Source organism: Carcharhinus amblyrhynchos, chromosome 35 (genome assembly GCF_965287045.1).
Source record: "Carcharhinus amblyrhynchos chromosome 35, sCarAmb.v2.hapA, whole genome shotgun sequence".
Classification (NCBI taxonomy): Eukaryota; Metazoa; Chordata; class Chondrichthyes; order Carcharhiniformes; family Carcharhinidae; genus Carcharhinus; species Carcharhinus amblyrhynchos.
The window spans coordinates 7,782,534-7,798,208 of record NC_137358.1 but is presented as its reverse complement, the minus strand read 5'-3'; the positions used below and the strand labels follow the sequence as shown (position 1 = coordinate 7,798,208).

The window sequence follows — 15,675 nt, the reverse complement described above, 5'->3', positions numbered from 1 at the left end:
AAAAGAGGTTTGGGCGGCCCAGGGGGCACAGTGATTAGCAATGCTGCTTCACAGCGCCAAGGACCTGGTTTTGATTCTGGTCTTGGGTCCTTGTCTGTGTGGAGTCTGCACGTTCTCCCTGTGTCTGCGTGGGTTTCCTCCGGGTGCTCCTGTTTCCTTCTGCAGTCCAAAGATGTGCAGGTTAGGTGAATTGGCCATGCTAAATTGCCCCTCAGTATCCAATCAACCTAACCTGCACATCTTTGGACACTAAGGGGCAATTTAGCATGGCCAAAGATGTGCAGGTTAGGTGGATTGGCCATGCTAAATTGCCCCTTAGTGTCAGGGGGCTAGAAGGGTAAATATGTGGGATTATGGGGATAGGACATGGGTGGAATTGTTGCTGCAGACTCAATGGGCCAAATGGCCTCCTTCTGCACAGTAGGGATTCTATGATTCTGAGTAGCAATCTTGCAAGAATCCTTAAATTCTGGAAAAGTCCCAGAGAATTGGAATCCTGTCAGAATTACTTATTCAATAAAGGGTGGAGACAAAAAAAACAAGTAAGCTATAGGCCAGTAAGCTTAACTTCAGTCATGGGGAAAGCGTTAGGGTCATTATAAAGGACATAATAGCAGAGCATTTAGAAATGGATAATATAATCATGTGGACGTGGAGAGGATGTTTCCACTGGTCGGAAAAACTAGAACCAGAGGGCACAACCTCAGCTAAAGGGACGATCCTTTAAAACAGAGATGAGGAGGAATTTCTTCAGCCAGAGAGTGGGGAATCTGTGGAACTCTTTGCCACAGAAGGCTGTGGAGGGCAGGTCATTGAGTGTCTTTAAGGCAGAGATAGATAGATTCTTGATTAATAAGGGGACTTGGGGTTATGGGGAAAAGGCAGCAGAGTGGGGATGAGAAAAATTTCAGCCATTATTGAATGATGGACCAGACTTGATGGGCCAAGTGGCCTAATTTTGCCATGTATTGTGGTCATATGGAGTCAGCATGGCTTCATGAAGGAGAGATCATGCCTGACAAATTAATTAGAATTTTTTTTTAGGTGGTAACAAGCAGAATAGGTGAAGGGGAACCATATACTTGGATTTCCAAAAATTATTTGATAAGGTTTCATAAAAAGAGTCCATGGTGTTGGGGATAGTATATTAGCATGGGTAGAGGATTGGTCAACTGAGATCTGAGATAAGAGGGGCATTTTCAGTGTGGTGACCTGTAACTAGTGGAGTGCCACAGGGATCAGTGCTAGGGCCATAATTATTAAAAATATATACTAATGACTCAGACAAGGGGAGTGCAAGGGGTGGTGTTCCCATGTGCCCGCTGCTCTTGTTCTTCTAGGTGATAAAGGTCACAGTTTGGAAGATATTGTCGAAGGAACCTTTGTGAGTCGCTGCAGTGCATTTTGTCAGTGATGCACATTGCTAACACTCTACCATCAGTGGTGGAGGGAGTGGAGGTTGAGGGTGGCAGATGAGGTGCCAGTCAAATGGGATGCTTTGTCTTCGATGGTGTTGAGTATTCCCCTCCAAGGAAGGCAATGCCTGTAACTATTATCGCTAGACTATTCATCCACAATAATATTCCGGGTTCAAATCTCGCCGCGACAGATGGTGGAATTTGAATTCGATAAAAAATATCTGAAACTAAGAATCTAATGATGTCCTATTGCCGACTGTCGGAAAAACCCAACTGGTTCACTAATGTCCCTCTAGGGAAGGAAATCTGCTGTCCTCACCTGATCTGCCTACATGTGACTCCAGAGCCACAGCAATGTGGTTGACTCTCAACCAGGGATGGACAGTAAATGCTGGCCAGCTGGTGATGCCCACGTCCCACGAACGAATAAAAAAAAAACACATCCATGAAAGTGGAGAGTAACAAAGACTTTCAGTCTGGGATAATTTGACATTGCGTGAACAGAATCTGGAACCCCCACTGATGTGGGTGGAAAGGAGAGGAGGGGACGGTTTTGCGTTAATTGATTTTGCGGGTATCTACGTACCAGCTGTTAAAAATACGAAATCGAAGCAGAAAGTGCTGGAGATAATTGAGGGAAAGACTCAAAGGACATTTCAGATCTAACCCTGAGGAGATCAGAGGCCAGGACTTCTGCAGCGAGTAACTCACCTCCTGATTCCCCAAAGCCTGATTCCCATCCACAAGGACACAAGTCGGGAGTGTGATGGAATACTCCCCAGTTACCTGGATGGGTGCAGCTCCAACAACACTCAAGGAGCTCGACACCATCCAGGACAAAGCAGCCCTGTTTGGTTGGCACCACTTCATTCCCTCCACCACTTAGTAGCAGTGTGTACTATCTACAAGATGCACTATAGCTTATTCACCAAAGATCCTTAGACAGCATCTTCCAAACCCACGTCCATCTAGAAGGACAAGGGCAGCAGATGCATAGGAACACCACCATCTGCGAGCTCTAAGCCACTCACCGTCCTGACTTGGAAACATATCAGCCATTCCTTCACAGTTGCTGGGTCAAAATCCTGGAATTCCCCCCCTAAGGGTCAACCCACAGCATGTGGACTGCAGTGATTGAAGAAGGCAGCTCACCACCACCTTCTCAAGGGGCAACTAGGGATGGACAATAAATGCAGGCGAGGCAGCGACACCCACTCCCCACCAACCCCCTCCGCAAGCAAATTGGAACAGATACTGTCACATGCTCTGCTAACAGTCAATGCAGATGCTCACCTATAAACCGGTGAAGGGTCTCCACCCAAAGTGATGAGCCATTTTATTTCAGGCGCTGCGGAGTATCTGTTATTGCTTCCCGCCCTCAAACCCAACCCTGTAATGAGCAGCTCTATATTTGTGGCACTCACCACAACCCTGGATGAGTTAATCATCTCTCTTTCTCTGCTATATCCCTCCGCTGCCAATAAAAACACACACTGCAGCCAAATCTACTTTGATGAAGATTTTCCTTCCCCCCGCCCCCCCTCACTTATCAATTCAGAGCAGTGGTTCCAAATTAAACCCTCGAGGAGATTGCTGGGTTAATCCTTGCAAACCCAACCCCTCCAGACTGAAGTGAAGGACTGCTTTCGAAAAGTTTCCAGTGTCCAGTAAATGTGTAATGTTTCTTTCTTTTCCCCCCCCCGCTCCTCGAGGCTCCATATCACGCAGCGAGTTCCAGCCACACACTGTCCAAATCCACCGTGTCATCCCATTCGACAGCTAATTTGGACAGAGGTGGAGCAGAAATGATCCTGGCTTCAAAAGTGACAACGTAGACTGGGGGTTGTGTGGGAAGCTTGGAGACTGACTATTATTTTTTTATTCCCTGCCAACGAAAAGGCTCTGGCTCCATGCTATATTTCAAGGGGCATTGAAGGCTTTCCTAATACCTCAGCCAGCTGGCCACCACCCTACTGTTACGCAACAGGCGTTGGACGTCTATGCTAGCACTTAAGGACTTATAGAATCATATTATCCTACAGCGCAGAAGGAGGCCATTTGGCCTTTCAAGTCTGTACCAATCACAACCTAATCCAGACCCTATCCCCACAAACTTCATGCATTTACCCTATCTAGTCCCCCTGACACTAAGGGGCAATTTAGCCTGGACAATCCATCTAACCCGCATATCTTTGGAGTGTGGGAGGAAACGGGAGCACCCAGAGGATAAAAGGGGGGGCGGTTTAGAACGGAGTTGAGGAGGAACTTCTTCACTCAAAGGGTGGTGAATCTCTGGAATTCTCTGCCCATTGAAGTGGTGGAGGCTGCCTCGCTAAATATTTTTAAGACGCGGGTTGATGGGTTTTTGATAAGAGAGGGGATTAAGGGTTATGGGGAGAGGGCGGGAAAGTGGAACTGAGCCACAACAGATCAGCCATGATCTTATTGAATGGCGGGGCAGGCTCGAAGGGCCAGATGGCCTACTCCTGCTCCTATTTCTTATGTTCTTATGTTCTTAAACCCGCAGGGAGAACATGCAGTCTCCGCACAGACAGTGACCCAAGCCGGGAATCGAACTCAGGTCCCTGGCGCTGTGAGGCAGCAGTGCTAACCACTGTGCCGCCGTGCCGCCCCCAACTTGACTTGACAGCAAGACCTGACTCTTTCCTCACCCGATGCCAATGCACTTTCACTGGACGCACGATTTGAGCAGCAGACGGGGAATATAACCCGAGATCCGCCCACCTCCATGGTGGGTGAATGCTTTTATCCCTCTCTTTTGATAATTCTTCTCCTCTTCCCCCCCTGACAGGTCTCCCACACTGACACCGCCCCAACCCTAGAGAACGAAGGTGAGGAGGGGGAGGATGACCTGCCTCTCAGGCTTCTGCGGACATTTACATCGAAACTGGTTACCAAAAGATGCTGCTTCCAATTCCCTCATTCCTGGCATGGAAATCCTTGGCCACCTATATTGGCACATGCCCATCAATGATCTTGTAGCACTTTACTCAAACACTCGATGTGTGTACATACACCAATGATTATCGACATGTCCCCATTGGCCACAAAGGACAGGCATCTCAACCAATCTTGATTCTGTCCTTATCACCTCATGTTCGCACACATGCGCTGTCATCTTAACTGGGAGCTTGGCACAGTTGGAGACTTGGACCAGAGTCCTTATCATCTACCCACTTACCTGAAAGACAGGGGTTGCCTGCAGCGTACGAAGGTTAAGGATCAAAGCACCAACTCTTACTGTGGCATTCAGAGAGTCATGTTTTGGGATACGGATTCCCAAGGGTGGCACAGTGGTTGGCACTGCTGTCTCACATCGCCAGGGACCTGGGTTCAATTCCTAGCTTGGATCACTATGTATGTGAAGTTTGCATGTTCTCCCCATGTCTGCATGGGTTTTCTCCAGGTGCTCTGGTTTCCCCCCACAGTCCAAAGATGTGCTGGTTAGGGTACACTGGCCATGTTAAATTCTCCCTCAGTGTACCTGAACAGGCGCCGGAGCATGGCAACTAGATGAATTTCCACAGTAACTTCATTGCAGTGTTAATGTAAGCCTACTTGTGACTAATGAATAAATTTTACTTTTTTTCAGAACGCACTATGGCAGCCACTGGAATTTAAATGTAAGGAATCAGATTGAATTCTAATTGATAAAATCTGGAACTGAAAGCTTCTCTCAGTCATGGTGACCATGACAGTATCATCACTGCCCCCAAAAAAAACCCATCTGCTTCACTAATGTCCCTTTAGGGAGGGAAATCTGCCGTCCTTACGCGGTCTGGCCTACATGTGACTCCAGAGACACAGCAATGAGGTTGACTCTTAATGGCCTCTGAAATGAGCTGAGTGGGACACTCAATTAGGGATGGACAAGGATGCCCACCTCCTCATGGAAATAAATAAATAATGGTGTGACCTTGAACTGGTAAAAATTTATTTTATTCATTCATGGGAAATGTGTATCGCTGGCTGGCCTGCATTTCTTGCCTATCCCTAATTGCCCCTTGAACTGACTGTCTTGCTTGGCCATTTCAGAAGACAGTTTAACCATATTGCTGTGGCTCTGGAGTCATACGTCAGCCAGACCAGGTAAGGACAGTCAATTTCCTTCCCTAAAGGACATTAGTGAACTAGATGGGTTTTTCCGCCGATGGTTTCATGGCCATCAGTAGGTTCTTAATTCCAATTTTTTTTTAAAATCGAATCCAAATTCCAACGTGATGGGATTCGAAACCGGGTCCCCCAGACATTCACAGAATGGGATTCCTATAGTGCAGAAGGCAGCCATTCGGCCCATCGACTCTGCGCCAACTACAATCGCACCCAAGTTTATAATCCCACATATTTATCCTGCTAGTTCTCCTGACAATATGGGGCAATTAATTACACACGACCAATCACCCTAACCTGCACGAGCGTGGGAGGAAACCCATCCAGACACTGAGAGGACGTGCAAACTCCACACAGACAGTGACCCGAGGCTGGAATTGAACCTGGGTCCCTGGTGCTGTGAGGCAGCAGCTTTAGCTGAGTTTCTGAACTAATAGTCTGACGATAATACCACTGGACCAGCGCCTCTCCTAACCTGAACTCCAAACACATTTAACCATCAGGATGGATTTGAAACAAGACTTCTAGCTACACTTGGATACCAGTTCCCATGGAAAACAATTGGGTAAAGATCAGTGGGTCAGATTTTGTCAGCTACTATAGATAGAATTCAATCATAGAACCTCTACAGTGCAGAAGACCATTTGGCCCATCGAGTCTGCACCGGCCACAGTCCCACCCAGCCCCTACCCCCATAACCCATGCATTTACCCTAGCTTGTCCCTCTGACACTACAGAGCAATGGCCAATCCACCTAACCCACACATCTTTGGACCGTGGGAGGAAACAAGAGCATCCAGAGGAAACCCACGCAGATACGAGGAGAATGTGCAGACTCCCCACAGATACTGACCCAAGCTGGGAATCGAACCCAGGTCCCTGTCGCTATGAGGCAGCAGTGCTAACCACTGTGCCGCCTTGAAAGTTTTTGCCACGGGAGCATCCTCACGAGAGGCTGGAGGAGGTGCTGGCTCTTTCCATGGTTCTTTTGTTTGCCGGCTCTTCGTATTTCACCCAACGTCTGTTCTTCAAAGTAAATCTGGACAGTCAGTGGCCACAGGATAGTTCACCATTGGAGCTGACCCAGTGACGGTGTGCGCACAGGCAATTGCACGCAGCGAGACCGCTACAACCTGGGGTTGCAGAACCCTTTCACCCTCCCCACGTTCCTGTGTAAGCTACGGCTCAGCTGTAAGCACTCATGCCTCAGAGCTGGAGCTTTAAGTTCTGTTGCAGAGACTTGAATATAAAATCAAGGCGGACGCCTCCCTGCAGTACCGTGGGTATGCTGCACTCTCCGCGGTGCCATCTTTTGAAATGGGACATAACGGCCGGAATTCTCCAGCCATTCACGCCTGCGGGATTCTCCAGTCCCGCCGGCAGCACACTCCCTGCCAGCATGGGTGACACCTTTGGGAATTCTCACTGACAGCAGTGGGATCAGAGAATCCTGCCGCTAGCAAACAATGCGCTGCCTCATGCCAGCAGGGAACACGTCTCTGGGAGACCAGAGAACCTCGAGCGACATGTCTGCTCTCCCTGGTGGATATTAAAGATGCCTTTGGTACGACCTGAAGAGCAGGAAAGCCTCTGTCCGCAAGTACTCACATCACAAAATCATAGAAGAATCGTAGGTTCCCTACAGCGCCGAAGGAGGCCATTTAGCCCATCGAGCCTGCACGAACCACAATCCCACGAGGCCCCTATCCCCATAACCCTACCTATTAACCTCCTGACATTAAGGGGCAGTTTAGCACGGCCGATCAGCCTAACCCGCACATCTTTGGACTGTGGGAGGAAGCCGGAGGAAGCCCACACAGACACGAGGGGGAACGTGCAGACTCCACACAGGCAGTGACCCACGCCGGGAATCGAACCCGGGTCCCTGGCGCTGTGGGGCTGCAGCGCTAACCACCGTGCCGCCCCGAAGCAAAAGCAAATAGTGCGTTGCTGTTCACGTGAGCTTGCTACGTCACACGCCAGAAACGTGCTACTTCACGGAGGGATGCTTTGGGACATGAAAAACGCTACAGAAATGCAGGTCCTTTTGTTTTGTACCACTGGTATAGCCCGGAGAATGAATCTGGCGTTTTGTTTTGCTGCTCTGGCCCCTTTCTATACCATGTTATGAGTCACTGGGGAAACTTGCACAATGTTACAACAGATTGCTTGTCCTGCAACGTTGCTTTATAAGTCTCTGGGAACATTCAGAATGTAGAGAAAGTCAGAGGTCAGAATAAGCTATTGGGCCCAGTCCATACCAGACGCGGGAACAGTCTCTGAGCATCTTGACGCTCTTTGATGGCGAGACGGTGCTGCTATTTGTCAATATTTGTAAGCAGCCTGATACAGTGTCGGGAGCGTGTGCAGACACATTAGCGTGAAGCAGGTTCAGGGCCTGCAGGGAAGTGGGAGAGGTTCAGAGAATGAACTTCTGATAGCGATACAAGGCTGCCTAAAGGCACTGGCTGTCATTACGGGGTAAATTTAACTTGTTACTGAAACCATGAGATGGAGTATCTGGAATTATTTGACTGCAGCCCACCCTTCTGATGAAGTTGCAAGGCACTTGTATTTGGAGCAAAAAAATACCCGGGCAGACACAGGTGTGAGAACACATGTATACACAACAGAAACTGCGTGCACGCTCTGTACAGAGTCAAGTACGCAAAAGCAAACAGACAAGAGTCTCATTCGGCTGACTAATTGCAAATATTTACTGGTAACGGCAATGGGAAAAGAATTAACTTGAGGATTAAAGGATTAATCCCATTCTCCCATCAATGGGCAACAAGTGTTAAAGTTCTGTTAATTCCTCCACAGCCGCCTCCCTATCTCCATGATTTCCCCCAGTCATACAACCCTCTGGCTGCGAGCAATTTTGGGCCCCGTATCGAAGGAAGGACGTGCTGGCCCTGGAGAGGGTCCACAGGAGGTTCACGAGAACGATCCCAGGAATGAAAAGTTTGACGTACGAGGAATGTCTGAAGACTCTGGGTCTGTGCTCGATGGAGTTTAGAAGGTTCGGGGAGGGGGCGGAATCTCTCAGAAATTTATAGAATACTGAAAGGCCAAGATGGAGCGGACATGGGGAAGATGATGTGGGAGTGGCACGTTGGCGCAGTGGTTAGCACTGCTGCCTCACAGCGCCAGGGACCCGGGTTCAATTCAGGGCTACGGTCACTGTCTGTGTGGAGTTTGCACATTCTCCCCATGTCTGCGTGGGTTTACTCCAGGTGCTCTGGTTTCCTCCCACACTCCAAAGATGTGCAGGTTAGGTGGATTGACCATGCTAAATTGATCCTTGTGTTAGGGGAATTAGCTAGGGTAAATATGTGGGGTTATGGGGATAGGGCCTGGGTGCGATTATAGTTGGTGCAGATTCAATGGGCCAAATGGCCTCCTTGTGCACCGTAGGGATGCTATGATTCCATAATGGTCACCCAGAGGAATTCCACGCATAATGTGCATAATTATCCAAAGATGTATAGGTTAGATTGATTGGCTATGCTAAATCGTCCCATAATGTCAGGGGGATTAGCAGGGCAAATACATGGTGTTGCAGGGATAGGGCCTGGGTGGGATTGTTGTTGGTGCAGGCTTAATGGGCTGAATGGCCTCCTTCTGCACTGTAGGGATACAATGATTAGTAGGAGAGACTAGGACCCAAGGGCACAGAGATGTGGAGGAATTTCTTCAGCCAAAGGGTGTTGAATCTGTGGAATTCACTGCCACAGAGGAGGCCGGGTCATCGAGTGCCTTTAAGACAGAGATAGATAGGTTCTTGATTGGTAAAGAATCAAAGGGTTACAGGGAAGAATGGGGTTGAGAAACGTATCAGCCATGATCGATGGGCCGAATGGCCTAATTCTGCTCCTATGGTTTTAACTCCAAAAGATCTCAGAGACTTTGCACACCCTCATTTGTTTTTCACCACCATCGGGGTCAAGAATATCATCTTCCAAAGCCCTAAAAGCTCTAGAAACCCTTCCCTAAATCTCTCTCTCACTCCTTCTTTAAGTCAGGGGAACACAATATCACTCCCTAAGGTCACTGCTTACAACTTGCCTTACTTACTCTGACCTTCACACATGGTTCAGCGTCTAATTCTAATGAATGCTCCTACAAAGCACCCTGGGACGTTTTACTACACTGAGGGCGCTATATGAATGCAAGTTGTTGTTGCTGGCCCAACACAAGAAAACCTTTTGTCTGTCAAATTCAATGCTTCTTGGAGGAGGTGAAGTAGAAGGTAAAGTTTATTTATCAGTTCCAAGTAAGGCTTACACTAACACTGCAATGAAGTTACTGTGAAACTCCTGTAGTTGCCACAGTCCAACGCCTGTTCGGGTCAATGCACCATTAGCAGACTGTGGAAGGAAACCAGAGCACCTGAACGAAACCCACGCAGTCATGGGGAGAACGTGCAACCTCCACACAGACAGTGACCCAAGTTGGGAATCGAGCCCGGGTCCCTGGTGCTGTGAGGCAGCAGTGCTAACCAATGTGCCACCCCCGCTTTCATTAGTGGACTCTGAGCGTTACAGTCAGCTAGCCCAGTGCTCAGAATAAACAGGGCAGTGCCGTGCTGTAACTGGGTGGTGGTTCCACTAGGAAATGTGCCTCAGGAAGCTGAAGGGGTGCAACCTGCAATATTTTGGTCTGTTGAAATGAATGGATGGAAATAAGACCCACAGAGAGCCATATCAAGAGATACCCTGACCATGTGTGCACTGGGAGTCCTGGCTTGACACCAAAAAACCTACAGCTGAGAGAGCGAGACAGAGTTTTTCATCCCACGCCAGAGCTTCTTGCCCTATGGGTAGCATGGTGGCATAGTGGTTAGCTCTGCTGCCCCACAGCGCCAGAGACCCAGGCTCGATTCCCGACTTAGGTCACTGTCTATGCAGAGTCTGTATGTCCTCCTCATGTCTGTGTGGGTTTCCTCCCACAGTCTGAAAGATGCGCTGGTTAGGGTGCATTGGTCATGCTAAATTTTCCCAGAACAGGCACCAGAGTATGGCAACTAGAGGAATTTCACAGTAACTTCATTGCAGTGTTAACGTAAGCCTTACTTGTGACAATGATAAATAAATTCTAAACTTAACATGTACCTAGTTCAACCAGTCTGAGTTGGGGTGGAAGGGAGAGTAAGGTGGAGCAGGGGATGGGAAGGACAGCTTTCACAATGGAACCTCGTGCATTAAAGACTCTCTTGATGCACTATCTGTTCCTGAACACTGATGAGGTCACGTACTTTCTAAAATCATTCTGAGGTTGTGGGCCTCGCTGGCAATTTATTGCCATTGCTAATTGCCCTCGAGAAAGTAAGCTGCCTTCTTGAATCGCTGCAGTCGACGTGCTGTGGGTTCACCCATGCCATGAGAGAGGGAATTCCAGGACTTTGATCCAGCGACAGTGCAATGGTATATTTCCAAGTCAGGATGGTGAGCGACTTGGAGGGGAACTTGCAGGGGTGCTCCCCATCCATCCATCATAGTAACATAGAATCCTACAGTGCAGGTGGGGGACCATTCAGCCCATCGTGTTTTCACCAACCACAATCCCACCCAGGCCCAATCCCCATGACCCCAAGCAGTTACCCTAGCTAGCTCTCCCTGACACTAAGGGCAATTTAGCATGATCAATGCACCTAACCCACATATCTTTGAACACTAAAGGGCAATTTAGCATGGTCAATCGACCTAACCTGCACATCTTTGGACTGAGGGGGGAAACCGGAGCACCCGGAGAAAAACCCACGCATACACAGGGAGAACGTGCAAACTCCACACAGACCCAAGCCGGGAATCGAATCCGGGCACTGTGAGGCAGCAGTGCTAACCACTGTGCCACTGTGTCACCCATCTGCTGTCCTTTTCCTTGTAGGTGGTAGCAGTCGTGGGTTTGGAAGGTGCTATCTAAGGAGCATTGGTGAGTTGCTGCCGTGCATCTCGTAGATAGTTCACACAGCTGCCACTGTGCATCGGTGGAGGAGAGAGTGAATGTTTAAGGTGGTTAATGGGGTGCCAGTTCAGCAGGCTGTTTGGTGCTGGACGAAACCACTTGATTCGCTGCTGATGTAAGCTCGGACTGATTTGGGTGCTAAAATTAACCTTGTTGTCCATAGGCTAAGATAGGAAAAGATTGACCCAAGCCTTACTACCAAGTGACCATTTTTGGAAAGAACACATGAATTAAAATCAGAGGACAAGATTAAGTTCAGATGTGATCTCCAACTCCTCTACATTCAGAATAGCTTGTTGAAACTGACCATTTAGAATTACATTTTAACGAGTTGGGATGGTGGTGGTGGTGGGGGGGGTAGCTGTTGACATCTGTTGGGTCAAAGTCCAACTAAAGGCAAGATGAGAAAATAGTAGCGATTAAGGGGCGGCATTGTGGCACAGTGGTTAGCATTGCTGACTCACATCATCAGGGACCGGGGTTCAGTTCTGGCCTCGAGTCACTGCCCGGAATTTTACCAGCGTGCTTTGCCCCGATTCTGGGGGCGGGCGAGGATCAGAGAACGGCATTCTCCATTGGCCTCGGGGTGGGGCGGGGCATTGGACGACACTCGGGCGGACATGCTGGTAAAATTCTGCCCACTGTCTGTGCGGAGTCTGCACGTCCTCCCCGTGTCTGCGTAGATTTCCTCTGGATGCTCCCGCACTCCAAAGATGTGCGAGTTAGGTTGACTGGCCACACTAGATTGCCCCGTAGCATCAGCGGGGCTAGCAGGGTAAATACGGGGTTACGAGGATGGGTCTGGGTTGTCGGTGAAGCTTGATGGGCCAAATGGCCTCCTTCTACACCATAGGGATTCTACAATTCTATGAATTGCTAATGTAATATTCCAGAAAGCATTGCTTCTGGTCGCATATGAGTTATGGAAAGATTAACAGTGGGGTACACTTGATATTATTAGCTGTATGTAATCAATAGTTTTCATGTAAATCTGACCACATATAAATTCCCACCACATTTAAATTTTAAGTGAATATGCACTTGAAGGGCTGTAACCTAAAAAGCTAATTTTAAATTCATTCTGAGGGTGTGGACGTTGCTAGTAATTTATTGCCCATCCCTACTTGCCCCTCGAGAAGGTGTTGGTGAGCTGCCTTCCTGAACCACTGCAGTCCGAGTGGTGTAGGGTACACCCATAGTGCTGAACAGTGTGACACTGCTGTAGGTCAGAGGCCAGGTAAAGCCTGGTAGATTAATAAGCCCTATGGGTATTTACCCCAATGGCTGATTTATTGAATTTAAATTCTGTCATCGGCAGTGGTGGGATTCAAACCCGAGTCCCCGGAACATGACCCTGGGTTACTAGCCCAGCGATAATACCACTATGCCAGCCCCTTCCAAGCTAGGAAGTAGAATTCAACTGGATGGCTTTTATTCTGCCAGCATGGATATGAAGGGCCAAATGGCCTCCCTCTGTGCACAAATGGGGCGTTCACGCCCCTCTGCCGCCGTAGTCAGGACGATGAATTTGCCGCCAGCCATATCTCCATTCACGGAAGCAGGACCAGAAAATCCTGCCAGCTGGGAGATTCCACCCGTTTTCTATGTTTCAGGGCCCTGGGCAGGATTTTCCAGACCCACCCCACACGCCACATTTTCTGGCAGCAGATTGGTCAGAGGCAGGACCTTCCAGTCCTGCTGATGACTACGGGGTTTTGTGTGCCTTACACGCTCTACCACCGGGGAACACACCACAGGGAGTGGGTCACCATCAACGGGACTGGAAGATCCTGCCAGCGGGCAGGGCTGGAGAATTACAGCCCCTATTTCCTCAAATCCATTACTCAACCAATAACACTGGGAATGAGGGCATCTGCTTGGTTTGGGATTCCTCCCGCAAGAATCCGATGCACTTGCCTGGATGGGGGCAGCTCCAACACTCAAGAAGCTCAACACCATCCAGGACAAGGCAGCCCTGCTTGATTGGCACCACATCCACAAATATCCACTCCCTCCACCACCGACGCTCGGTAGCAGCAGTGTGTACCATCTACAAGATGCACTGCAGCAACTCACCGAAGATCCTTAGACAGCACTTTCCAAACCCATGACCACTTCCATCCAGAAGGACGAGGGCAGCAGATACATGGGGAGCACCACCACCTGCAAGTTCCTCTCCAAGCCACTCACCATCCTGACTTGGAAATATATCGGCCATTCCTTCGCAGTCGCTGGGTCAAAATCCTGGAATTCCCTCCCTGAGGGTCAACCCACAGCACATGGACTGCAGCGATTCAAGGCGGCAGCTCACCACCACCTTCTCAAGGGGCAACTAGGGATGGGCAATAAATGCTGGCCCAGCCAGCTACACCTATGTCCCATGAATGAATAAAAAAAAGGTCTGAGTGGACTCCCTCCGAGGAGTGACTGCTAAACCCCCCTCCCTTATGTTCAATGTCTTGGAAATCACAGCTTTGTAATGGCTCCTGCTCTGACCAAGACCACAAGAAACGACAAAGAGTTGTGAACGTAGCCCAATCCATCACGCAAACCGGCCTCCCATCCCACCTGTAACACTACATTCTGCACTCTCTCGTTTCCTTCTCTATGAACAGTATGCTCTGTCTGTATAGCACACAAGATACAATACTTTTCACTGTATGCTAATACATGTAACAATAATAAATCAAACCCATCCATTGACTCTGTCTACATTTCCTGCTGCCTTGGGAAAGCCAAACAGGCGCCAGAGTGTGGCGACTAGGGGAATTTCACAGTAACTTCATTGCAGTGTTAATGTAAGCCTTACTTGTGACTAATAAATAGGATTTAACTACGAACGGTCTGTCTGGCGTGCAGGTCACAATACTTTTCACTGTGCCCCAATACCTGTGACAATACAAATCAAAATCATTCCACGTCTCAGTGGACACCACTTAAAAGTTCATCTCCACACAGAGTGAGTGTCCCTTTAAGGAACTGTTCAGTTGCTTCACTGTGGAAAAAGAATTTGTTTATTTTCCAGCACTCGCCACTGAAAGCTGCTCCAAGATTTACAATACGCTGCACAATTCCTGGGAAATGGAGTGGGGGGGGGGTTAGTATTCCCTCCAGACCTGGCTGGCTTCCAGCCTGCATAAAAATTTTGACAAAGGCTGTAAACTGATAGCCCAACCATATGCTGGGCAGAGGCAGCCGGAGGAATTACTGCTAAGCCCCCCTCCCTTACATTCAATGCAGCCACAGATAAAGTCCATTTATTTATATCTGTGCAGCGAGCCACTTAGCTGTGGGGCTCCAAACAGACACAGCAAGCGAGAATTAAATAGGTGGGGGGGGCAGTCCTTTTTTGTTTCAAAGACCACTTTCTCTTCTTAAAAGAAATATTTGCCAAAAATTTAGCCAGGGAAATTATTGCCAGCACACGCGTAAATCTTTAACAAGACTCACCCTCAATCTTTCGCCAACTCTTTTCCAAAGGAAAGTTTGCCGGGAGTTCTTCCTTTCCAACAACTGATCAATGGGACAAAATTCTTTCTTTGGGACTGGGGAATGGAAGAAGCGTCTCTTAATCCTTGGAGCTGACTTGAAGATCAGAATGCCTGTGCTGTTTGATTGACTCTTGTCCTATCTCTCTCCCTCTCTCTCTATTTCGCTCTCACACTCTGGCTCTCTCCTTGCACGGGGGAAACTTGAGGAGTGTTCCCGCTGCGTTGAGCATGTGCAGAGTTAGTGGCAGCACTGCAGGAAAACGTCACTCCCCTCTGAAGGTTTCTGGAGTGAGCTGAGAGGGGAGGTTACTTCTGCGAAGGCTGTAGTTCTGTTTTAACCTCGCTCGAATGTGAAAAAAAAAGCAAAAGCACTGCGGATACTGGCATCTGAGATAGAAAATTAAATAGGAAAGTCTCAGCGGGGCTGAACCATGAGAGTTTACAGAATAGGGTCATCCAGCCTCTGTTCCCTCTCCCGAGGTGCTTGTCAGACCTGCTGAGATTTTCCAGCATCTTCCGTTTCGGTTACAGACTCAAATGTTCCATCTTCTCCTCTTGCTACGGCTCTAGCTCATGCTTAGGGTGAAATTATACAGCCCTTCATATCTCTCCTGTGTGACCTCTTTTCTATTTGCAGAAAGTCCTCGACTTCCCCATCCTCTCTCTCT

At 48.7% G+C, this 15,675-nt stretch overlaps 1 protein-coding gene across 2 annotated transcripts in view; it reads right to left on the bottom strand.

Annotated features, from left to right (window-relative positions):
* Positions 1-15,246, bottom strand: part of LOC145361574 (protein kinase C and casein kinase substrate in neurons protein 3) — a 71,537-nt gene extending 56,291 nt beyond the window's left edge. For both annotated transcript variants that reach the window (XM_080217411.1, XM_080217412.1), the window contains exon 1: positions 14,967-15,246. The gene's annotated coding sequence lies outside the window, so the exon portion shown is untranslated. The remainder of the gene's footprint in view (positions 1-14,966) is intronic.
* Between the last annotated feature and the right edge of the window lie 429 nt (positions 15,247-15,675).